Source organism: Chamaea fasciata, unplaced genomic scaffold (genome assembly GCF_029207755.1).
Source record: "Chamaea fasciata isolate MVZ Bird 193981 ecotype frontalis unplaced genomic scaffold, bChaFas1.0.hap1 SCAF_5, whole genome shotgun sequence".
Classification (NCBI taxonomy): Eukaryota; Metazoa; Chordata; class Aves; order Passeriformes; family Sylviidae; genus Chamaea; species Chamaea fasciata.
This window is the reverse complement of record NW_027094090.1, coordinates 7,170,052-7,196,601: the sequence shown is the minus strand read 5'-3', so window position 1 is coordinate 7,196,601 and position 26,550 is coordinate 7,170,052. Positions and strand designations below refer to the sequence as shown.

Genomic DNA, 26,550 nt, shown 5'->3' with positions numbered 1-26,550 from the left:
GTCCTGTGTCACACTGAGCAGTGCAGTGACACAGTTCCTGATCACAAGTGCTCAGGCACTGGTGTGTTTGCTCAGGTCTGGTGTGCTCTGGAAGGGAGCCCTGGCTGTGCAAGGGTTGTCCTGTGAGTGGTTTGTTACCACAGATGGCAACTGTGGGAGCTGGTGACTCTCCAAAGGCAATGTTAGTCTGCCCATTACTCTCTGTTTATCTGTTTGTTCTTTCAAGTGCAGGAAGGCTGAGCAAGTCATAAGCTTCTTACACAAAATATGAGCAAACATATTCTTCCTTTTTCAGAAAATACCTTGAAAGCAAGCTTTAGAATTCAAGAAAATTAACGTCTCTGTAGTGCAGAAAGCATTTATCTCTTGGTGTGAATCTAAATTCTGTTGAAAAGATTAAGTTTTTTTTTTTTCTGAAAGATAGCATTTAGAAAGCCAGCCTTGAAGCTTTTAATGAAGACTGAAATTTGTGAATGTCTATGGCTGTCAGTCTTAGGTGGAGGATTTAGTTTAAAAGGTCAAAGCAGTGTTTCAGATGCCATTGTGTCAAAACTCTCTTTTGGGGAAGCTCCAATCTGAGTTCTTGGGCCTGCCTTGCCTTGTCTGCAGTTAGTGACTGATTCATCTGGGCATAAAGAGGGAGAGGTTAGAGGCATCACCTGGCCATTTTATATGCCACATCCTTTTCCTAATTGGGCAAAAGTGCTGTACCCTCAAAGTTTCCTCTATAACTCTAACTTACTGAGAGTGCAATGACTGGTTGGATTTTGGTTTGTTGGTTGGGGTTTTTTTTCAGTATAGTATGTAAGCAAAATAAAATAAATTTCCTTGCTTGAGGACAAGTTAGCATGTGAAGTTAGAAAATAAGTGTGCCAACTATTGTTTTATTTTCCAGTGGCCTGAGGGTCCTTCCCACTCATCACTGTTGTAAAGAGACAGTCTCTGCCCTGAAGAACTTACAATTTAAGTAAGGAAGAGTGTGTGAGTGGATATTAGAGACACAAAAAGGTGAAGTACGTTGGTGTGAGGGTTGAAGTGGAAAATTTTTTCTTGCAATGAATACAGCTGTTTAATGGAGAGACAGATTTTTGCTTAAACTTCCACTGTAGCATTATGTATCTGTATAAAGTTGCTTCATTGCTCATGTTTATTGCACTACAGGAAGAAATTTTAGCACTGTGAGCTGCCCCAGAAGGGTTCTATATATTTTCCAGCTAGTTAGGACCTGCTTTTTTTCTTTATAGAAGCACTAAAAAAGCATCTCCTCAACCTTGGTACCTATTTCCAGGTAACTAATAGGATTAACAGATCCAAGACAATGTGTTCCTTTAGCTAAATGTAATCCATTTGCCAGCTTCAGCCAAAAGTATTGCAGAGAGGACAAACACTGGTCTATATAGTAAATCTAATTTTCAAAAAAAGCAGGGTTTAATACAAGTTAGACCAGTGTTTTTTTTCTAGAAAATTTCCAAAACTGTGTCACTTAAATTGTGCAATTTTAGAGGAGGTGACTCTAAAACTGGGAGCCAGCTCAAAATGCAGTTGGGGTCAGTCAGGTCAGTGATACTGGGATACCTTTTTAAGGGAACTGGGAGAAGAACTTCAGGATGGGGATTATTTAAATCCGGGGGGGCTTCTTGTATGCCATGGCAGTGGGCCATATGGATCCCTAAGTAGCTAAATTTTCTGCTCAAATTGTAATTCCTGTGTCTGTCTAGTCTCTTCCTAATCCACTGTCGTGGTTTCCTGTGGCTGAGTAGTTCTTCCTTCTCCCAAAGCTGTCTCAGTGTTGCAGGCACGGGATGACTGCAACCAGCAGCTGCCAGGGGCAGTCTCTTGTTTCTGTGGTGCTGAGGTCGAGGTGGGCTCAGTGTGTGATGTGCAAGAGCTTTGCCCCAGAAGGGTGCCCAGGTTTATATTGCTGTGTCAATTAAAATCTCTGTGTCTGGTGTACAAAATTCTTAATTGCTGCAGCATCCTCATATCAGCTTTCAGTAAAGTTGTTTTCCAAAGCACTTTAGTTTTCGTTCCACACCACACAATTACGAGAGAAGAAGGTGACTGGTTGCTGAAGAACAAGTGATGTCACCTGTTCTACTCTCCTGTGGATTTTTTTTTTTTTGTATTGATGGAAGACTTTGTTTTGATGCTTAATTCTTTTGACTGACAGCATCTGGTGGCATACAGGGGAGTGCTGCATGCTGTTTTGTGCACTGAAAGGCAAGAGTTTAGAATGAACTTTAAAGCAGAGGACTGTGTCCTTTCAAAGACTTTACTCTTTCCAACACTGAAATTGAAGTAATGAATCAAACTGGGCATGGCATGCATTGATAAAGTGGTGCTTTGTTAAATGACTGCTCTAAGGGATGGTTTCAACCCCTTCCTCCCATTTTAGTATTGGATCTTAATCTCTTTTTTGCAAGTAACATCAGCAGTAGTAGAATTAAGAATTAAAGTCTGAGCCAGTGGTATTTATTCCTATTTTATCTCTAATGATGAAGAAGCCTCAGCTGATTTCCTGCTCAGGTTTGATGATTCACAAGGTTTGAGGTTCATCTTTATTTTATCTCCAGAATCTCACTTGGTTTAGAGTATTTTTCCCCCTAATAGAGAGCTGTTTAATTGACTGGTAAAACAGGCACAGATGTAGTTAATAATTTTTAAGTGCAGATGTATTGTGTGTGAGGAAGTTGGGCAAAGATTGGATTTAGAAAGGCCCGGATTACAGACATCAGTCAAGAAAACATTGAATATCACAAAAAACTTATTGCTGCAAAAGCAATGGAATAAAGAGCTCTTAGTCCTCTGTATATTCCCCCATGAAGAGGAGTGGAAAAAATTTCTCTACTGTAATATACAGTCACTCAGATTCCTAAGATTAAATGTCTCTGTAATCAATGCATTCTTTTTTTTTTTTTTAATTATTTTTTAGACTGTCATAGTTAGGATGCCATGAACTCAGCTCAGGATAACATGGTTTGCAACATGGGAGGCTTTTGAAATGTGCTGTAGGAAATGGTCTCCTTGAGGAAGGAAAGGACAGGGAGTTCCACACGCCACTTAAAAAAATTACAACCATTCCAATTAATGTGAGTAAACAGGGTAATTTTTGCATAGAATTTTATAAAATTGTTTTTGAAAAACTGTGTCAGGGTAAACACATCTTTCCAGTATCTATTTAAAGTACATAAATATTTATTATTGTCCTTCTTTTACAGTTTAAGAAACAAAGGCTGAATTGACTTGCCTGAAGCTATAACTAATTAATGCAAGGATAGAATGTGAACTTGGGACTTTGAACCAAGAGAACAACAAACAAGATGAAACACTGCAAATGGAAGCATAATGAAAAGATAATATAAACTTTATATTTCAAGCATAAACTCACTACCCCAATATAGAAATCATCTTTCCATAAATGCCTTTAGGCAAGTAAGCAGCCTAAAAAGCTGCTTCTTACTGAAAACAGAGTCTGTTTAGGCTAGATCATTTCTTTACTTGCCAATTTTGTGCATCTAGCATTACCCCCATTAAGCTTGTTGCTTCTGAGAAAATTCCTTAAAACCAAACTGGAATTTAAATTTTCAAGTCATTTGAGTTCAAATGAAGAGAACCAGGCAAATTTACACTTCATCATGAAAAGCTGCAGCAAAATCATGCTGGAAATTCCCTTTACTTCTCTCCCAGGTAGATGGTTGGTGTGAGTCAGCCAGAGCACTTGTACTGAATGTGGGAATGGAGCTGATTCAGAGACAAGTGATTGGCATCATTTTATGGGATGTCACCAATTGCAGCTTCAATAAATGTAGTTTTTCCTCTGTCTTGGTCAAATGTTAATTTTCATCGCAATTTTGACTGAATGTAGCAGAATTTTTTATTTTTTTGGCTTTTGGTAAGTTCCCTGGATCACAAGGGCCACCCATGGTCGTTATGTTTTTAATGGAAAGAACAGGGGATCTGCAAGGCCAATTCTTATTTCTCTAAATTCCATGCCCTTGGGGTGGTCACACAGACATGGTCACTGCACCACTCCACTGTTTGTGCATTTTGGAAGAACAGGGTAGTCCTGTAACAGGGTTTGGGATTTCTCTCCTTCTTTTCTGGACATTATTTTGGAAGGAATTTTGGAAAGAATTCATTGCAGTATCTATGCATTGCAGTGGTTTTGGTCAATGCCTTTGTGTCGCTGGTAGACATTGAGAGATAGGGAATTTTTAATGTCATTTCTGTATAACTTTAAGCAATTTCAGACTTTTGTAATGATATTTTTTTTTCTAAAGTTGCTAAGTTAAAAGCAGATCGAACATTTTCTAGTTTTCTGGGGCTTTTAAATGTCTTGTGTACTGCATGTTGTGTGAATTGCATTCCTTTGCCTGAGCTGCCTTGTTTGTTCTGGTGTTTGTGATTCATTTGAATGTGCACCAGCCAGCACTTGAATAATGGAAAACCTAAAGTAAATAAGTGATAGTGCCTGCTAGAGAATCAAAAGCTTCTACAGTGAGCCGTGGTGCTCTTTAGAACAATTTAAAGATCTTTCTGTAAACAAACTGTTGAATGAAGAGTGGTTGAATGGAAGCTGAAAAGCTTGAATCAATCAAGTTTGGGACATTGAAAGTCTAGATGAAATTTAAAAGTGTTGCTACTTTGAAGTTCTTAAAAGGGACTATAGGACATTCTGAGACGGGCTTTCTTTACCTTTGCCTGGGGTTTATAATTGAATCTAGGGTTTGGAGGATTAAACTGGGTTTATTCTCATTGCACCAGTTACAGTTTCCTCCCATATATGGCAGTTTTTTAAAGGTTAGTAGGTTGGGCTTTTCTTCGTTAAAGTGAACGCTGCTTTAGATTTTAGGTGCCAATTTGGTAATTAACAACAGGAGGTTTGTAATATGACTGGAAGTGGTTCTTGAAAGATTTTGAAATATTAATCAGGTTCATCACATTGATGGTATGATAGAAGAAATATTTGTATTTTTAACAGGGATAATTTTGCCTTCTGGGGCTTTTTTCATTTGTGGTGGGGGTTTTTGTTTTGTTTTAGGTTGGAATTTGGAAGGGGGGGGGATTGTCTTGTGGGATTTGTGTGTGTGTGTTTGTTTTTGGTTTTTTTCATTAAATGTGTCCCGGAAACCACAACTGTATAACAGGACACCCACTTACACCTACTTTCAGAAAAAATGAGGCAGGTAGGTACATCACGGTTCATTGTTTCATCATGTTTGATAAATTTTGAAAGAAAATCAGTCAGACTGTAAAGAAAGTGAAATATGAGATAACTAATAAAAAAGGTATATCTGTTTGTACCATATATATTTCTGCTACATCCCAAAGCTGTACACTTTCTGTCTGAGCTGCATGAGATAAACCTGTGTGACTCTTTCACACCATCATCACAAACTTGACCTCTTCTGTGTTGCTTAGCAGTGTCATACAGTTCACATATGGTCAGTGTGGGGATCCTCCAGTTTTGCTTTCCATAAACCTTGGTTTTGTTTTTTTGACAGTTCATTTCCTGATATTCAAATTCTTTGTTTGTTTGTTGTTGTTTTTAACATTCTGCCAAAGGCTTTTACTTGCAGTTGTTGTCTGGCAGCACTGGACTGAAGCCTGTCAGAGCCTGGCCTCCTGGCACCTCTCATTGTTCAGCCACCAGTTTACTGGTGAAGCCTCCATGGAGTTCAGGGGAATTTCATGGAGGCTTCAAACCTCTTAAAAATTTGGCTGATACTGGCCAAAGTTATGGGGCAGGTTGTGTGTGCACACTTATGTTATCATACAAGAAATCTAAGAAGTTTGTTTAATGTAAATTCTTGACCTGGCCCATATTTGCTTCTTGTTTATGGAACAATCTCCCTGAATGTGTTTTTGCAGCTTTGCTTGGTACCCGGGGAACTCCCTGTGGTGGCTCTGGTTTTGCTAGAGCCATACTGACTTCATTAAGATGTGGGCATCAGAATGGCATCCTAGAGTTGTCCTATCTCATGTGGAAGTGCTTTACCTACGTCGTTGCTACCTCTTTAGAAAGGCTGTTGTGCAGACAAACCACACCGATTTCCTTCAGCATTATTTAACTGGCAGTTTGTGGGCAGCGGGTGGAGAACAGTAGATAAAGATTTTGTTCTTGCTGACTTTCTGACCAGTGAACCACGTGAAATTTTGTAGAGCTGGAGGTGGGGAAAAAACCCAGTGCATTTCAGTCCCGTTATTTGGTTCCAGCTGTAAAGGGTAATGTGCAGTTATCACTTCCTTCTAGAAGCTTTCTGTAACTGCATGAGCTATTCCTGCAATTCAGTGACACGTGCATTACAAAGGCTTGAAAATTGGATAGGATTGGAAACTCCTGTTATTTCAAATTATGTCGTCGTAAACTGGCTGCAGGCCTTTGGGTTAAAAGACTAAGCATTGATTTCAACATACTGCTGGGTTGTATCACGGAGAGATAAAAGTTGATTTTACATGAAGTAGAAACTTAGACACGGTGGTATGGAAGTCAGTAAGCCCACGGTGAATATATGTTGGCTGCTCACAGATCATATCATAAAGCAATTTATTTGTATCAGTGGCCTGTCACATCATGTAGGATCAATCTTTGCTTAAATAGAGAATACTTATTAAGGAAAGCTACTGCAGACCTGAGCTTGCATTCTAGCTGTGATAGCTCTTGTGGGCCAATAACCACATGTTTTATCTGGTTTTCTTCCCAGTACGTGAACATGCCTGGTGAGTAACACATGAAAACCAAATATAACAAGGGTTGATACATTTGGCCACCATACAGAGTGTAAGGATCTCATTATTTTTCCCTACTTCCTGCCTTTGTTTTTTTACTTGAAATGTATCTGTCTAATTTCTCTTTAGCAGCCTAAGCAAGGGGTTTTTTTCCCATTTCATCTGCAAATTAGTCTTTCTGTGGGTATGGCTATGTTGAATGATGAATTTGGTTGTTATTTATTTATTTTTGTGGTAGCCTTTTTACTTGGCTCTTGAAGGAAGTGACATAGGTTTTTTTTTTTTTCTTATTTTCTTTGTACGTCAAGGAAGGTGAGGGTCACATTCTGTAGGGGAGAAAAAATGAAGGATGTCAGAAATGCACCACTTGCCACTATCAATAAAACTTTAATTAACTAAATGCTCTGTCTGGCTTCTTGCCCATGTAATATATAAAAATCAGACAGATTCTCCTAAGTCATTATTACTGGTTATTAAAAATACTTATGTTTCCATTTACAGTGAAACCTGAAGAAGAATTGACTGACAAGTCCCAATATGCAAAGAAAACTTGCTTATTCAGATTATGCATTTTCCTACACTTGCATGGTTGTGCTGGTGTGCTGAAGAGTTGCTTTATCAATCCAATCCGTATTTAAAATTGCCTTCATATATGTGAATTATGAGTCCCATAGCAGGATTGCTGTTGACATTCTTGTAAGGTCTGCCCAGGGTTTGTAGCATCACAGAAAGGTCTGGGTTTGAAAGGACTTCAAAGATCATCTCATTGTAACCCCCTGCCGTGGGCGGGGGCACCTGCCACTCCAGCAGGTTTGATCAGTGCCCCATGCTGTCTGGCCTTGAACACTTCCAGCATTGGCTGGATTTGCTGCAGTAATGGTGGATGCCATCTGCAGAGCTCCTGTTGAGCAAAGCCTCTGCCTTGCCTCCTCCTGTACCATTTACCTGGTTTCTCTTGATTCAAAGTCTTGCTGCAAGTGCTGTTCACCACTCAGGATTTAAACTGTCTCAGCAGGAATTGGGCAGCTGGGCTGCCACTGCAGATGGTGACTCATCTTGCCTCCCCTAGGAGAAATGAACCTCCCTGCTCCGAACTTCCTTGAGGATTTTAATAACTCCCAACTTTTTCTGCTGGAGACCAGTAACAGCCTGCTCACCTGTCCAGAAGGAATTGAACCAGTATCAGTTTTGCCTGTGAGTGGATGTCCTTTGGCTGCATTTGCAGTCACGTATAATGAGGGGGAAACAACTCTGACTGCCTTGCTTTACTTTTTATTTCTGAATCTTCTGTTTTTTGTCTCTAATCTTCAGGCTCAGACAATAAATTTGGTTTAACTGTAGATCCTAACACTGAGCTGATTAGGTGCAGATCTGTGGATCAAACATTAAGCTATCAGAAGGGATTCTTGCTCTGCTGCCCAAGATGAAGTGGTGTCTTGTTAGATCCCCATCAGATAAACCACGTCACCCTGTTTTTCCAGGGCCCAGCAGTCCCCTGGTGCCATCCTGTGTGTATCACAGGAGGGGAGAATGCAGGGGCAGCATCCACACCATTTTAAGTGCAGCCCTGGTGGGAGGTGAAACTCCTGTCAGCTGCAGATTTGGTGTCTCTCCCCAGCCACCCTTTTGTGGGTTGGTGCTGTGGGATCGTGGGCCTCTCTTCCCAAGGAGTCACCTGCATCACCTGCTGCAGGAACTGGTGGGACTGTGCCCAGGTTGCCCTTGTGCAGTGTAGGTGCTGGCAGACAGGGATGAAGTCCAGGCAGCATTCCCCTCCACCGAGCCTCCCCACAACAGCTCCTTGATTGCCTATTTCCCATAAGTTGCAGGTGCTGTCAGAGTGTCTCCTGGCTCGTTTCTTGGCAGTGTTGTTGCAAGAAAGCATTTTTAGTAGCTGCTTTTCACCATCAAAATAATTATTCTGCCATGAATCAGAGCTGACTTAAATGCAGTGAAAGATGACTCCCTAAGCCGTGGTGTCTCTGCCAGACCCCAAAAGCAGTTGAGCTTTCTGCTCATGAGGTGTCCTGAGCTGCCTTATATCATCTCCATGTCCCAGAGCAGAGTTTACCACAGCTGATAGCAGCCTGTCCTGACAGCCTGCAAGGGGTGGGGGAAAGGAAACACCTTCCTGAAATCCCACTCCCTACAAATGGAGAGCTCTGGTAACCATTATTATCTCTTGAGAGCCAGGACTTCCCAGGGCTGCTCTGTTGGGCACGGGAAAACTCATCGTTTTCTTCCAGCCCATTTTTTTCATTCCCTGCTTCACCATTCACATAAATTTCCTTTTAAGTGGTGTTTACGTTTGCAGCTTCAAAAATGTGGGAAAGGCTCTGTTGTGGCAGGCTGTAATACAGTGCAAGTAACTACTTCAGAGCTGGCCTTGCATTGCCTCTTGCCCTCTCATCTGTCATCAGCTCCCTCCTGTGTTTTGTGAAGTTTTCCCTTCACTGCTGAGAGTGGCACAGCAAAAAGTGAGCTCATAGAGAGCTCCAATTACTGTTGAACCAGTTCAGGTCTGTTTAATGGAAACCTTCCTTCTCCAAAGCCTTTTACACTCCTTTTACTTGAGTCATAAAACTTCTTCTATTTGAACTGAGCGGAAACAAACCCCAAGCCCTTTCTGTTCTAGTTACAAAACGCTTTGATTCCTTTCCCTGGTTTTGTTTCGCATTATTTACTGAGCTCCTGCTGGAGTAGCATCTTGGGGTAAAAAGACACTGCTTCTTAGACGAGCAATTTAAATTTTTCATCAAGGGAGATGTATAACCAAACTCTTTGTGAGATGAGTTAGCCATCCATTCTACTCCAGCTCCAAGTAGGAAGTGTGGATCATTTCAAAGGGAGAATTCAGACATGATAGGGTAGGTATGTATGCAATAGTACTTCATCAGCTGTGGGCATAAAGAAAATCTTCTGGCTGGTTCTGGCAAAAACTGCAGTAAATGTATGACTTTGGAGGGCAGTGGCTGCATCTGAACTCCTGAGACAAGGGTGAATTTTTGCATGTTATGCTGAGTAGTGTGTGTGAGCATCAGCCCATATTTACAAAAGAGTGGTATGTGTCTTTTCCATTTTTAATTTCTTTTCCTGAGGCAGAGATGTGCCAGGGTCTATTGTTGACCTTGTTAGGTAAATGCCATCTCTCCTTCTGTGTTCTAGTTTTGCTTTTTGGGTTTCTGTGCTATTGGCTAATCTGTTAGTGATGCTTAATTTTAAGGGCATCTGAGTTGCACAGTCTGTCACGTGAAGAAAAAAATGTATTTACTTCTGAGTTTTTTTCTCTGAACTTCTTAGGTTGCTTTTGGGTTTTTTGAGATGGGTGGTACTAAGTTACTATGGCAGGGTGTGGACAGCTTTTTAAAATTATCAGTCTTGCATTTATGCAGGAAAACCTTTGCTATCTTCTGCAGTCAGAATTTCAGCAGACCTGCTATCACTGCAGAATCATTTGGGTGTGGATTCTCTCCACTTGCTGTGTTTGACTTTCACAAGGATCTGTACATACCTAAAAACATTTAATGAGAACTAGTAAGATATTTTAGCCATGCAGACTTTTTTCTCTGTAAACATTAGCCAACATTATTGAGATCAATGGTTTCCTGTGTTTTATTAGCACAGCAGTTTCAGCTGGTCCTGTAATCTCACATTTCTTTTTATAACTATTTTATAAGGAGAAGGACCCAGTTACAGGTTTCTCTGTTGCAGTGCTCTAATGCTTGCTCTCATTGTAACAAGTCTGTCTTGGCTGTCCATCTGCTGTGCTGCCCAAGCCTTTGCCATGTCTCACTGGCACACCTGCATGTGTGCCAAAAGCTCTGCAGTCACGTAGGCAGTGTTTTCTTTTTGACCATCTTTGCCTCCTTGTATCCAGATGTGTACACAAAAGTGCACAATCCAGTGTTTGCTTGGTATTTTTGAGCCAACAGAGGCTGAGATTACCAGATGGTTCCACCTCTCTGTGCAGGACTGAAACCTCCCAAGCCGGGGCTGTGTCCCCTTCACATCCTGGGGACAGAGCAGGGCTGGTGCGGGGACATTGAAGAGAGAGTGGGTGGCAGCTGCTGCGGGTGATTAGGACAGCTTGTGCTATCTGATACAGGGCGCCAGGTGGTTTCTGTTGTTGCCAGTAGGGGTGGGGGTAAAAGGTGGGCAGGAAAGAGGGACCATCCTATACCTGCATCCATTGCCCCAGTGCAGGTAGCTCAGCTGTAGCAAGAAGACTTCAGCTCTTGGGGTCTTGTGCCTCAAATCTTTGTTTTCCGCTTCTCCAGACCAGAAAAATACATGTGAGCAGAGCCTGAAGGCTTTCTTCAAGACCTAAGGCTGAGGTGACTCTGATCCTGCTCTGGGTACCTGGTGAGTGGTAAAGCTGGGCCACTGTGGTCTTCTCTGCTCTGCTGCTGAACTGGTGGTGCCAGGAGGTGTATGGGAGCATCCACTATGTTTGTGCCTTTGTCTCCATGCAGGAACCTGCCATTATTGTGGTACAGGAGTGAGGTCAGGGGAGGGTTCTTTAGATTCTCAGTTGGGGTGATAAGACTTAAATGCTTGCTATGAATTCAGGATTGGCAAAACCCTGTTGTAGGGCGGAATGGCTTGTCTTGTCCATGTTATGGTAACTTCCAAGTATTTTGTTGATTGTGTAAATGGGGTAGGTCTTTAGGATTCTGCAGGTCAAAACATTAATTTTTAACTGGACTAGGAATACATAAAAGTAATAGTGAAAAATATTATTTGTAAATTAGTTTTAAATAAATGTGTAGTTTAGCCATAGTGAAATAATTCAGTCTAACAGCCTTCCTTACCTGCCCTATTCTAAGCAGCTTCAGGCTTCCCCCTTTATTACTTCTTGACATTTACTGGTTAAGAGTTCAGAACCAGGGTTTTTTTTAGAAGCAAGCAAAATGTATCAGTAATCTTTCAAATTCAGAGGTATTTTCTTGATTTTTATTACATTCAATGAATTCTGCAACTAGGTATTTTCATTCCGTAAATAGTTATTCCAAAGCTGAGAAAGTGACGAAAAGTCAGGAATGTGATTAAGATAGAGAAAGACAGCTCTAATAGTTCTAAAATCTGGAATCAGGACCAAAAATAATCAATTTGTGAACTTGAGGTAATAATTACTTTCATAAATTTTATCTATAAACAAGATGTCTGTTCCACTTTGTGCCCAGCCTGCTTCAGGGGGTTTTAGCTAAGTAAATAAAATCAGTTTCGCTTTGATGCTTTTGCAGACCTACTCTGCCTTCACTTACCTCTCTTAATGCCACGTTGATAGGAATATCAGTTGAAAGTGTGTTCATTTAGAACATTAGAACTGAGTCATTTTCCATGTGTAATGAAGAATTTGGGTAAGTGTGTGTTATATGTGACTAATTAGTGGTGCAGTTTATCTGCCTCTTCAGCAAACAAAAGGCTCATGTTACAGCAACCCTTCTGCAGAGAACAGCAATCAAGATTTCTGCTTAAATGATTTTCTTTTTTTAGCATCTGTTCACTTCAAGAACACAAATCAACACCAGTGCATTTTCCTCTGATAAATCTTGCTCGAATCCTTTTTAGCTGAAGAGAAAAACAGAGGCATGGCATTATTTTGAGCCTACATGTGCTTTGCTCCTGAAGTGAAACAGTGAAACTCACAGACTGCAAGCCTTCTATAGGCAGACGACGCCCCTGGCTGTGCAAGAAGAGATTTAGATGTGCAGATTATGAAGAAAATTTGTGGTCTTTTAAGGAAAGATTATACTGGGTAAAAATGAGTTTGAAAATTGGAGCTTGCTATGATTTCTTTCTTAAATCTAATAGATGCCTGGATAAAGGGAATTACTCATAAGAAGGAAGTCATAAAACTGGTTTGAATTAGATTTCAAAGGCCAGGGTTATGTTGCTCATTTAAAGCCTTGGATTTCTCACCACCACCAGAGTCAATAAATAGCAATCTAACCCAAGGTTCTAGCTAAGCATGGTCTGGTATGTAAAGGGCCTTTTGCAAGTTAAAACTGAGTGATTTGGGATCATATTTAGCATCTGTGGCTTGTGCTGGAGTAGTACATGGGAGGAGATGGCTTGTTCTCACCAGCATGGGATGTTTGGAGATCCCGCTGAAACTGAGCCATTATTTTATTTATGCTTGTTTTGACTTGGCCTTCAACTCCCAAGCTGGAGAATGTAGGTCAGCTGCACCGGTGAGGCTCTGGGTTCTGAAAGAAGATTGCCAGTCCTGTCCCAGTGCCTCTTTCCAGCACCCTTTGGGCTTCATTAACAGTCTGTCTGCTGGCTCCCTTGGGCACAGGGACTATTAGCCATCTGACACTCATTTGCCCAGGGGCAGCATGTTTGCTCAGTAATGGAGGAAATGGGTACCAAGTACCTGACATCCTTCCAAACCTGTTACAATTTTCCTGCCACCACCATCTTTACTGTTAATTTCAATATTTGAGATCAACAAAATCACAGCAGGCTAAATAACGTTTTTCAATTCCAAGGGGATGTGAGTGCTTCCAGAATGCCACCAGGCAGTATCTTAAGACATTTCCATCTGAATACAAAACCTGACCGATGGGAGGTGGAAGAAGAGGCTGCTAATGAGATTATGAAGTAAAATATTGGCAAACAACATTCTCTCTCATGGAGATTAGGGAAGGAGGAGCAAAATTTATGCAAAATAAAGAGACTTTTTTTTACATATTAATTATGGATATTTTACATACTAAAATAAATAATATGGAAATTTTACATATTAAAATTTGTAATTTAAGCAGGGGGATTTAATTTCTTAGCTGAATCAGCTTTTATAGTTAAAGTCTGTGGAATACGCTGCATTTGGGATAAATATTCAAAACATAATTCTTGCGAGAATTTAAACCTGAAGTTGGAAGAGGAAAAGGAATGGGGAGAAGTAGGAAACAACTCTCTGTAAGGCTCTGAGATTAGGACTTGTGTGTTCAGTGGAGGGTTTTGCTTTGGTTTTGTTGTTTTTTTCAGTCAATAATACACACCTCTTCTGAGTAGTCGAGGATCTCTGACAGACAACTTAACCAGGGCTACCAAATGAAAACATATCATCTGTAGCCCCCACCTTCTATTAAATTGTTTCAACATCAAAGTGCTTTCACTGAGGATGAGGTTTTTTTATGTTTTGCATGGTCCACAGTTCATTTTGGTTCTTGAATTCTTCATAGGGCTGTCTGCTGTGAAGCCATTTATTGCCTTGGTAAAGAGTGGGGGCTTTTTGCTTAGAAAACGTTTGCATGATGGTGGTGCCTCTTAAACATAAAATGCTTCTGAGATATCCACTGGAAAGAATACCCATGAATAAAAAATGAACCCCTTAAATCTATACTATTACTTTTCATTCTCTGCTTTCTTAATCTTGCCTTGTTGCTTTTATTCTCTTTATTAGCTTTTCATGATGTTGAAGTTTTCTTTTCAGAAGAGGCCATGTGGCCCTGTTATTCTCCATTGCTTTGTTTCATCTGCAGCTCACACAATAATGTGATAGGGACGTTGGGAGTTATAATTTCAGAACTGTGCATGCAGGTAGTTTGTCTTTAAAACATGTTTTTTTCTCCCCCTTGCTACTACTTGGGTTTTTTTGCCATATCATCTCTTCTATTTTACTGCTTTTTATTATTTCATTTTATGGTATCTTACATAGTCTGTGAACACAAAGTAAATTGATGACTTCTGCATCAGAGGCTATTACAGCATTTTCCTGATTAGATGAGGTCCTTGCTCTCACTGAGATAAATCTTAAATTAACCAAAGCACTTCAGGTGGAAGTATAGTTTTAATAAAACTTACCCTGTGTTAAATTCCTGGAGATTTTTGTCTTTCTAACAGCAGTCCTCATGGGGGTTATTAATGTAGAGTTATTAACTTTCAGATGTTCACTCAGGCCAAGTTTCATTCACTTCTTTTCAGTTTTCTTTTAGTATTTTAATAAAATAGCATCATGAGATCTTTGTCACATCTGGACTTGTCTCTTATGTGTGGAGGATGGAGGTGATTTACTGTCTTAATTTAAAAAGTCCCAAATGTTATGCTAAGCAGAGTGGCCAGTGTTCATTGCAGCTGATAGACCTTCCCCAGAGGAAGGCAAGTTTGGTGGTGACAGAGGAATGAAGATGGTTACAAGAGTCCCTGGGCTGGAGGAACGGGCAGGTGTTAATGCTGGGCAAAGAGCAGCAAAGTGAATAATGGCCACGTAGTGAGAGTGACCCTCCAGCACTGACTTCTGTTCTGACTGATTTTGTTACCCTATTCTTTTTGTGATCGCAAAACTTGATTCTGATTTAGTGCCTTCTCTTCCCCTTTGTTGTTAGCATGGAGGTGGTCACAGCTGGTGGTGGCAATGAGCCCATGCACTGTACAGTCAGGGGAGGCTGCACTTCACTGCTGCTGTGCCCAGGCCCATTTCATAAAGTTTGAGAGCATGCAGCAGCAGTGTGTGCATTTTATGGTGATGACGGAGCCTCTTAGGCTTTTAATGTACTTCATTTCCAGCACCATGACAGGGTTTTCATGCAGCTTGATGCTGTGTCTAAGGTTTACCTCAGCATTTCCATTGTAAGCCCCTGATTTCCAGGTGTGGTGCTGTGCAGCAGCCTGGTCGCAGACGACTTAGTGGGAAAGGATGTCATCAGGATTAAGAAAGGGAAGATTTTCAACCCTTTCTAAAATTGTGTAGAGCAAACATATTGAAAGGGAAGAAGGCCTCTATGTGTGTGATTAAAAGGGTCTTAGTTGGAGTTTGAGGTGTTTGGAATGTGAGGCTTGTCTGTAGTAGAGTGGGAACGTGGAGGGGGTTAAAGGTAGAGTGGGACAGCATTTTTCAGTAGGTGAGGGCTGTGGAGTTGTGGGCACTGACCTGGGAGTAGTAAACACAAATGTTAGCAAGGCTCCTGCAGTGAGCAGGGGCTGGAGTGGCTGTAAATGCAGTTCTGCTGGAGTTCACCACCCCCATGTGCCGGAAGCTGTTCCAGCCATGGGATCTGCCTGCAGAGCTGTTTCTCTGCATTGCCATTTCCATTAGATGGCATTGCTGATGACCTCTGGCTCACTTCATTTGGCTTGATGGTGTCTTCTCTCTGCTGGGAATTGTCTCTTGCTTGGAAGGGAAATTCTCGGATCTCTATTGGTGGCATATTTGTGACTTGTAATAAACTTTTCTGTGACTGTGAGCCATGTGCTTGACTAAAATGTGAGAGGAAATTAGTGGGACATCTGGCCTTTGTAAGGGTCAGACTTTCATTTTTACTTTCTTGACTAGAGTTTCATGAATTCTAAGTTAATCTGAGTTGAGTGACCTTTTGACTAGGGTAAAGGCCTATCTTGCCTTTCTTTTTCTTTTCCCAGTTTAAAAAGGTTTCATGTCCTGGATCTGTGAAATTGTAATTCTCCATGGTATGTAAGATTGTCGTTTCTTGCTCATACACTCAGATCTAAATGCACAATAGTTGGAGGCAGTTTGTGGTTTTAATCAGTGGAAAAGGAAGACTTGAGTTAATCAGCTCTTAGTGAATGAAATCTTAATGGTTGGAATGAAATCTTCCAGTGCTGGCCTTGTGGACTGTTGTAGGAATTCAGCAGTGTGCAGTAATACTCATTTCCAAAATGAAAGTCTGTTAAAAAACAAGTACTGTCTTTGCATTGCTTCAATTCTGAATCATCTGTATTAATTTTTAATTTCATATTTTAAATGTAAATGAAATGAAGAGTTGACTTAGAACTAATAAAACAAATGGTATGTCAGATTTTTAGAGTGAGAAGGGATTTCTGGCACTAATGCTAAACAGGCTTACATGTGACTCAGCCTTCAACTTTAGTCTGCCAATTAGACTTTGTTTTTTACATATTTTCTTAATAGTTTGCACATTCAGGGAATGTTTTTTACAAGAAGCACTGTAAAATATCAAATAGAGGTGATTCATCAAGATTGGTTCTGATTATTTACAAAGGCCTTATGTGTGACTATGTATGTGCATATGTGTCTGTGTGTTTATGTGTATGTTTTGAACCAGCAGGCCTTACCCACACGCAGAATGTAATCACATCGTGGTTTTTTGGCTACATTTGTGGCCAAGAAATGGACTGTTTATTCTCCTTTTAAGTCCATTTGTGGACTTATAAGGAAAACAAAGAGATGTAAGCAAGATTGACTTTTGGGATTTTAAGGAATTCTAATACCCTCTGCCAGAGTTAGGGTCATCTTTTTCCAGTGATGTAAAATTCATGAGTCTTGTGTTACAGTTGAAGTAGGCAGGATTTGAAATTACTGCACATCTAGATGTGTGAGAATTGGTTAAATGCAGAAGGGCTTGTTTTACAAGGCTCACTTGGGACTTTCATGGTCCACCTCGAGTTTCCTGTTCCACCTAATTCCTCAAGTAAGTTGATTTCTGATTTGGGTTTTGAATTTTTTTTTTCTTTATGTTCACCTTCTTACAAAATAAAGAAGCTAGATCTCAGCTCTCCAGAGTGCCATGAAGGTAAATTGGACTGTGTTGGTGGATGACCACCATGTTTCTTCTTCTGACTTTAGCCCTGGGCTACTGTGATAACCAGTGAGGTGAGGAGAAACACTTCCAGAAAGTGATACCTTCTGTATATATATAGTTCCTTATTGCTACCAGCTATAACAGGAAAGTATTACAAATTCAATTTATGAACCCCTGCTGTGTGTGTGTAGGCTTGCAAGGGGAGCCCTCCTGCAAGCTGACTACCAGCACAGGTGCATGCTCCTACACACACAGTGCAAAGCACTGCAGACAAGCTCTGGAAACTTGAAATAACACTGGTGTCTAATGAGAAGTCTTGTGCAAATTTAAACCTATACTTGATTTGAATTTATTTTAATAACTGTGAGAACATGTGCCACCAAAGCCACTTTTCTCAAGACCTAATTGCTTTTAAGTCTTGAAGAACTCATCCTGTGCATGCACGTCTGCAATTCTAAACAGCTTTAAGATAAATGTAGATTAATGAAATGTCTTGAGAGTACTTGCCTATACATGCACTTAACCTAAATGGATGAATAACTGATTATATGAATGTTTCATTACAGGGAGACAGAAGAGAGTCTAAAGTTTTTAATTTAAATTAAGAAGGCTGGGATTGACTTTCATACGTGTCCAAATTGTATTCACGTGTCTCCTTGCTAGGAGTCTGCCACTCATTTACAGTCTGATCTCATCCCTCTCCAACAGGAGCAGATGGGGATTCTTGAACTTGGCCCAAATTCCTAGAAAGTCTCCGCATTGACATTTTGTAAAGGTGTGAGAGGAGCTGGGAATTTGGATGGCAGAGGGTGCAGTAAGAGAGAATGGTACAAGGATGAAGCAGCAACACTTCCCTGCACATCGTTCAACACTGTGAATACAGAATGTCTCAGTGTGGCAGAATAAATGCTCCTCTCTTGCCATCTAGGTGACATTTGACATGGATATTCTTTGCTTGATTGTTATGCTCCCCATCACTCCCCCTCTCACTCCCCCCCCCCCCCATTTAATTAGCTCAAAATTATCATTCTTAATGACATTTCCAAATTGGAACATCCTGATACTTGAGTCTTTCCCTCCCCCCTCTCTTGTTCATATTCATATGGGAATTTTGGCTATTTTGTGGATATTTTGAGGCCCGTGCTGAAGATGGATCTGAAAGCCACATGCAGATATTTCCTATTCCTCTTTCTCTGGCACATGCCTGTCTGTTTCCTTGTGGTCCTGGCATTGCTGGTCCTCTCTGGGGGAACCTGCGAAAGAGGACTCAGATCCCAGGGGATTTTGAACAAGAACTGGTTCTGCCACCCATTGCTATCTAATGGAACAAGAAGAGATGAGTGTGTGTATTATTGGAAATAAAATAGAGGGGAGGGAATTTGGGTTGTTATATTTAGTTACAATAACTTTTAACATTTTCCACATGGAAATATGATTCTGCCTTTTTTTAACAGGCAATTCTCCCTTGCAAGTCAGGCTGGTAATCCCCTTTGCCCACAGCTTTTCTGATTCAGTTCTTGTTTGCTTCTTCAGGAGTTGGAGTTTTTGTGAGCAATCTTACAAGTTGATTTTTCAAAATTTAAAGCGAAACATTAAAGATAACAGTGAGTGCATGTGGTGGAGTAACTTCTGAATACAAAATCATTTTGCTTCTCTCAAAACATTAAATATTCACACCAGGAAAAGTCTGGAAGCTCTTCTTGAAAATGTGTGACTTCAGCCTCTGTGCCAGCAAGATTTGTGTTAGAATGAAATTGCCATATTGTGTCTGACTACAGTTGTCTCTATATTAATTAGGTGTCTACTTGCGTGGTAGGCTTTTCAAAGGAGAACTGAGCACATCTTTTGTTCATTAGTAGCACTTAATTAGTAGCATTATTTTAATACATGGAAAACCTGTGTCTCTGAATGTGTGTAAAATTGCACACTAAGCTGAATTACCGCTTTGCAAATCATTTTCAGTTCCTCAGATTTGTTGCCGTTTTTCTTGAAGTTTCTATTTGTCAGTTATTTGTTCCACTGTTCCAACACAAAAGTCACATACTGTTAATGAATGTATTTTAAGTCTCTGGGACTGGGTGACAGCATGTAACAGAAGATTGAAGCAGGAAAGGGAATTACTGCTGGTGAGTGATGAGGTGGATGCTGCTTTTCAGTACCTAGCAAGAGAACTGGCAGATGTGTAGGCTGCAAACCCAGTATCTGTTTAGTGCAGGCTGTTGGAGTTATTATCTGTCGTGCCCAGCTCTGACAAACATTGGGCCAATCTTGTGTGCATCTCTTAGTGTAGGAACCCTTTGCTGTCTCTCACTGCTTCCTTCCTTCTTTGTCTTTCACTGTGACAAAACAGCCAGCATTGAGAATGGGTCATGTCAACCACCCTGCTGATATGAAGGTACTGAGCCATCATCCTCAGAAATTCCACAGCAGTTTCCAGGCCCCTCTGGCACCAGTGCCGTGCTGTGGGCTCCCCTTCAGGGTCTCTATAAACCATGTGCAGTTTGTACCCAGGCCAAAGGCACTCTGGTCCCTCAGGAAGCTCCATGCCATTTGGCACTGCTGTGCAGCTGAAAGCCGCACCAGAGAAAATGCAAGGAATAGTCTGCCTTTCAAGCTAAATATTCAAGCAGCTGCTTTTGAGCAGCAAGCCTGCCAGTTCTCTGGATGCAGTGGATAATAGTATCCCTTGCTGTTCAGTCTCCTCCTGTGCAAGGAACAGACCTCAGCTGACATTTCTCCTCAAGCTTTTTACCCCCATTTTCAGGCCTGCACACGTGTTTGTGGTTTTCTTTTAACTGTATGATACAGTTCCTATAGTGAATCTTAATTTACTTCTTGTCTGACAAAGGTCCTCTTGTCTGTTTTGCAAGAAGCATATGCTGACATCCACTCAATTCTTCAGCTATTTGGCAGTGTAATTATATATGAAGAGTTGTTCAGACCATACACCTGCTGAAAGATCTGGCCTACAGTATGTATTTTTCCCTGGGTTTTGATCTACTCAACACTTGGAAGATAATGCAAATATGGTTGAGGCATAACCATCAGTATTCAAAATCTGCAGTTTTTTGCTTTAGTCTTAACTATTGGTTTTATATTTAGTTTACTTTATGAAAGCAAAAAAACCCCTAGAACCCACACTTGCTAATGCACAGATTGTGTAAAGAATTTAGAAAGGCATCAAAAATTTCAAGTGCTAAATGAAACTTGACATTTTAGTGACTGTGAGGTTAATTGCTCACTACTGAAAGCTTTCTGTCCCTCTTGGATGGACTGGGCCTTAAGGAATCTCTGGAATAAAGGAGACTCCTTGGATCCTTGTCTTGTTACTTTCTTCAATGGTAAATTCGGACCTAATAAGAAGAAATCACCTGATATTTTCTTAACCTCTCATGGAGCATAGGTTTTAGTAGCAGCTGGTGAGTTGTTAGACTTTCCTAACTCAGCCCTGGAAATCTCAGGGATGGCTGGCCATGAGCATTTAATCCAAGTTTCAGGTAATGTAGCAGCTAACAGTTGTGCAGTTCTTGTACACCCACTGCTGCCTGTGCTCTGTGGGATTCAGCTTAAATGGCTTTGTATACAAAATCCTGGATCCCACATGGTTTCTTTCACTTGCTTGTTGTGAGCCAGTTCTGCAGCAGGCATTGCTGTCTGTCTGTCTGGTTACCTGTAGAGGGAACAACATTCATGCTGTCTTTCACTGTGAATACACCTGGAGAGTTTCTCTGATCAGTGACCTGTTTTATTGTTGTCTGAGCTCGGCACCTGTGCGAGACTCAGCTTTTATCTCTCCCCATTAACACAGATGCCAAACAGGTGGATGTTTTTATGAAATGGATGTGACATCTATGTAGGTGGTTGAGAGCTGAGACTGAATCACAGAGTCTTCAGTGCTTTGTGTCCATCTCAGCTGTTGTCACAGTCTGTATGTCCCAGCACATGGATGAGCAACAGGCAGCAATGGGAATGGTACTGGGGCAGCCTTCTGACCTCTGAGGGGGTTGGCCAACACACTTTGTATGTGATACAGCCACTTCTAGTGATAGAGATACAAAGAGATCGGTGTTACTCCAGCTTCTACATCCTTTTTTCTCTTGCATTTGAACTTTTTACGGAATAAGTGTCTTATGCACTAAATAAACCCCATAGATAGGGATGAGCTCTCAATTGAAATTAGAGTCAAGAGTTCTGTAATTAATGTAAGGACACATTGCCGTTTCCCCTTTCCATCAGCTGGAACAGAGCAACTGGATGCTCCCTGTACGTGGGGAGCAGTTGTTTCTGTAGCAGCTGCCAAAGTGGGACTGGTTGGGTCTTTGGGAGGGCATGAAGTGGTGCAGGACCCCTCTGGCTTAACTGGGACAACTGTGCTTGTCGCCTTTCTACAAACAAGGGGAAGTGTGTTGGGGAAGAGTGGGAAAGTCCTGTGCAGGGGCAGCTGTGAGAGTGTGAGCTCTGGGATGGAAATCTGCCAGTGCAGCTCCTGACCACAGTGGGTACAATGTCTGTTATGGGTCACGGGAGATACCCTGCCTGTCACTTGTACAGAAAGTGACAGAGCCACTGCAGATGCTTCTTGTTCAGTCCTTTTCTTGGTGAATTAGCAATTTACTGGGCATTTTAATGCTACCATCCAAATTGTTTAATTTAGTGATTCTCCGGTTTCTAAGAAAATGCTTTGCAGTTCTCCATCTCATTAATGCCTTTATTCAAAGTGGTGATCCAAGCAGCAGACTAATAATAGAATTTAACACTGTTGCTTTTGATTTGAGAACTGCATGAAGAATGGTGTCAAATTAAAATACTTAGTGTTTTGTGTGTTGCTCTTTGTAGTCTGAACCCTTTTTGTGACAAGTGGCATGAATTTTCTACAATTCTGTGACAAAGCAAATGGCTATCTATTTCTAATTGCTACTGGTTAGGAATATGATATGTGTGCAATGCAAGAGAGATTGATTAGACTCATTAATGACATGAAATGAAAATGTCAGAGTATAAAAAAAAGCAACATAGTCACTGCATTTTTTATTACACTTTTGCCTTGGGTTTTGCATAATTTAAAAGGATCATACACACAAAAAGGAATCTTGCCCTGAAAAACAGAACATCTGAGAAGAAAAAAACCCTCTCAATTATTGCAATAAACTGAGTCCCAGGAGACTGGGGAGTTTGATTTATTTGAATAATTGCATGAAAAAAATATATGGGGAAAAATAGAAGCAATATATATATATATATATTCTGGTTTAGAATCACAATGAGAAAACTGGGTTTCATCTCAACATGAGCACATGATTATTTTCAGGACTGGCAGAAGCAGTGGAAACACTTCCAAACAGATCCTAGTGATTCCATGCCTGGAAGATGTGGAAGGAAATAAATGTTCCTATTAGTGAGTTATTGTCTTTAAATAAGCTGCAGTGCCTTGTTACAAGAATTAAAGCCTTGCTTTAATAATTTAAAACTTTTTTAAGAGTAGGATCTGATGTCCAGACCCTTCTCCCTTTACCTCACCACTGAAGTGTCACCAGTAGCTGTTAGTCCTGAATCCTTCCGTGCTGCTGAGAGCAATCCAAGTACTGTTTTTGCAGAATGGCTTTCTGAATGGCTTTCCCTGCCGGCCTCCCCTTTCCTCCCTCCACAGACTCTTCATCTCTGAAATTGTGGCCCAGGAGTTTTGGAAGGCAGAGGAGCCACGAGATCTCTGCTCCTTGGGATTCCTGAGCCTTTGAGGGAAAACAGAGGGAAGGAGATGAGGCAGAGGGAATGCCCCCCTGCCATTGCAAGGCAAGCAATGACAAGCTTGTAAAAGGTCAAAACCAGACTTGGTCAGTGCAAGGCAGGAGGGAAGACCTCTCTGGGAACAGAGAGGAAGAGTGGCCTCTTCTGTATGGCAGTGGGAATACCTTCTGCCTCAGTGCCTGTCGTGGAGATGATGGCTGCAATGAGAGCATTGCAGGTTTTCTCATGAGCTCTGTGGTCTCCTTGAGATGTGCTAAAAATATCTCCTGCAATGGAGATGAAGAAAAATCTGTTGAACAGATTTTTAAATTTCTGCTACGTTTGACTCCTGCTCTAAAGAAATTGTTCATCTACCTGTGGATGTCTCTGCTGTCCCCGCGTTAGTGAAGGCTCGGCTCAGCTCTGCTCACATCGGAACTTCACCAGCCAGTTTGATGTTCTGTATATCCATTAGCATTAAATGTCAATGCCTGGGGCTTAAAACCAGATGAACAACTGGGTTTAAATCACATCTTGTTTTGAATTAAAATCAAGAATGAAAAATTTTGGCTCAAAAACTTCTTTGGCAGGAGGAGACTTTGTGGATATGTAGGTGTGCTACAGCTTGCCCTGGGGCAGGGAGGGGGTGAGGGGCCTCTTGAGGTTCCTTCCAGCCCGATTTTCTGTGTTTCTACAAAAATATGATTACAGTGGTTGCTGGCTGTGCAAATTGCTGTAGATAAATTGCTTTTGGCAACTTGAGTGTGTTTTATGGCTGTGTCTATCACTGAAGTGGATGCAGTCTTCCATGGGAGCAGCGTTACAGGTGCATCCGTGCGGGTCTGCAGCAGCGTGTGAGGCTTCCCAAGGCCATTGCTCTCTCCAGCATTCTGCATGTGTGACTTTGGGGAGAGCTGCAGTATTAATATTGCCCACATTCCCTCAGCAGTCAGATGAGCTGAGGAAGATAAATTGGTTTTAGTAGGCTGGCTCCAGCTCATGCCAGCTGAGAGTCTAACCTGATGCTGTTTGTAGTTGTATTTTGTCTGATTGTGTAATCTCAATGTAAAAACTTGAAATCTTGAATACATGGGTCTGATTTTCCATGTACACCTAATTTCTGAGCTCCTTAATTCATGGTACGCAACCTGAACTGCATATATAAGATGGTCTTTATTTAAGACTGCAGATACTTAGGTATTGAAAAGAAACCAAAATAAATGAACCCCAAAACCAATCAAAAAACCCCACAATCCCTCCCCAGCCCGAAAAATCACACAGAAAACAAACAAAAAAATTGAAACATCTGCCACAACAAAACTGCTCCCCACAGAACCAGACAGGAAGAATATCAGGTTGATCACCTGAAAACAGAGTATTCTGAAACACTGTCTTGACATTTTCCATCTATTTAATACTGGAAACTCTGCTCCAATTTATTTCTAAACAAGTGCTCTGGGAACACAAATGAAAATGTTTCAGGTATTTCCACACAGATCTATTTCAGTAGAATTTTTCTGAAACTCATTTTTGTTGAAAAACTTTACTGGGCCAGATTTATCCCTGGAGTAATTGGCCTTGATTTTTAATACCATTGCAGGAAGGGTAAATTTGGCTTGTGTTTAATTTATAACACAGGAAATATGTACAGCTACAGAACATCTTTTCCAAGGCCTGGTGCACAAGGGGAAAACATGCATGTCTCTCTCAGTACTTCGTTAATTTAATTGCAACAACAGATGCAGCATTTCATTTATTTGACTGTTGTTACTGAGTTGCTAATCCAAGTGTACCCCAGCTCTGGGGCCCACAATGTAATAAGAACAGGGACCTGTTGGAGTGAACCCAGAGGCTGAAAGATGCTCAGAGGGCTGGACCACCTCTGCTGTGGAGACCGCTCAGAGAGTTGGGGTTGTTGAGCCTGGAGAAGGGAAGGCTCTGGGGACACCTCAGAGCTCCTTCCAGTATCTAAAGTGGCTACAAGAGAGCTGGAGAAGGACACTGGACAAGGTGGAATGGGTTTAGACTGAAGGAGGGCAGGTGTAGATTATGTATTAGGAAGAAACTCTTTACTGTGAGGGTGGTGAATTTCTGGAGTAGGTTGCACAGAGAAGTGGTGCCTGTTTCCATCTCTGGAAGTGTTCAAAGTCAGAATAAACAGGGTTTGAGCAACCTGGCCTAGGGGAAGGTGTCCCTGCCCATGGCATCTAGTTGGAACTAGATGGTCTCTTAAGTCCCCTCCTAGTCCAAACCTCTGTATGATACTCAAAGTGTATGTCTGTTTTCTCCAGCTACAACACTGAGTGAAAAGCCTCAGATGTTCTTGAAGTGTTAAGCAGTTTTGCAATTTCCGCTCCTCTCTGCCTCAATAATCTATTATTTTTGCTGATAGTGCTTGGTTTTGAATCTTTGAGATGTCTTCCTTTCTGCTTATACCAACACCTGTTTCTTCCTGTGTTCAGAGAAAGAAAAATGCCACAAGAGAGACTTTCTTTCTCTTTCCTTCTTTGTTTTTTTTTTGTTCCCTCCTCTCCTCCCTTTTTAGGTTACAACATGCTCAGAGTTAATTTAAAAATGGAGCTCTCTAGGAAGTGCAGTTTAGTCACAATTACGTTCCATGGCATTTGGTATGTGTTCAGGAAAGTGCTTCCATTAAAGGCATTTCTTAAATTGGAAACCAGAGTAGTAAACTTGTGAGTGCTGCTTGTGTTTGGTGGCCTGGAAATAACAGAAGTATTTCTACAAGTATGTCCAGTGGTGCAGTTTAGATTGCTTTCAAACAGAAATGTGCCTCTTGCTTAACCAGGACACACAGAAATGAGATGTGGCCACATCTGTGTCTGGGGAGAGCAGTAATTCTGCTCCAGGGCTTCCTTCACCTGTGTGGATGTCCTGGCTCCAGGAGAGGAGTGGCATCTCTCTCACTGTTGGACTGCTTCTGTGCACCAGTACAAGCACCCCCAAAACGTGTTCATCCCATCCTCATATAAATGTCCTCAGTCAGAGAGTCATGGAAGGCTTTGAGTTGGAGGAGACTATTAAAGTTCATTTAATCCAACCACCCAGCAGTGGGTAGGGACATCTTTCACTCGATTGTGTTGCTCAGAACTCCATCCAACCTGACTTCGAGCACTTCCAGTGATGGGGCACCCAGAGCTTCTATGGGCAACCTGTGCCAGTGTCTCACCACCTTCATCATAAAGCATTTCTTCCTTAGTGACCCTTCTCTCCGTTCCTTCAGGCAGTTTAGCTTCCAGGTTTGAAAGCCCTTCTCTCTCTTTGATTTTCCCCATCTTTGGGACTTTCCACAGTTGCTTAATGGTTTACTCACCTTCCTGTATAGGGAGGGTCTTTTTTCACTCATGTGTAGCAGTAGGAGGGGCTTGTTCTTCAGTACAGCTCTCGCGCTGGAGATCACAGGAGCTCATTGCTCTCAATATTTAGATCACTTCTTCAGACCAGCAACATTAACGGCACTTGCAGTCATTCTGTTATCCGGATAATTAATCCACAAGGTATTGTACACAATGTGGTGAATAATACAGGAAATGATTAAACTGAGTATTTTCTATGGGTTTACATCACACTG

General features: G+C 41.3%; 1 protein-coding gene across 3 annotated transcripts in view; it reads left to right on the top strand.

Annotated features, from left to right (window-relative positions):
• Positions 1-26,550, top strand: part of FAM107B (family with sequence similarity 107 member B) — a 59,102-nt gene that overhangs the window by 6,556 nt on the left and 25,996 nt on the right. Inside the window, exon 2 of one of the 3 annotated variants that reach the window (XM_066182748.1) lies at positions 11,007-11,091. The exons of 1 other annotated variant lie outside the window; for it this stretch is intronic. The gene's annotated coding sequence lies outside the window, so the exon portion shown is untranslated. Of the gene's footprint in view, positions 1-11,006; positions 11,092-26,402; positions 26,477-26,550 lie in introns of those variants that run through there. One more of the 3 variants, XM_066182749.1, reaches the window with a different exon arrangement.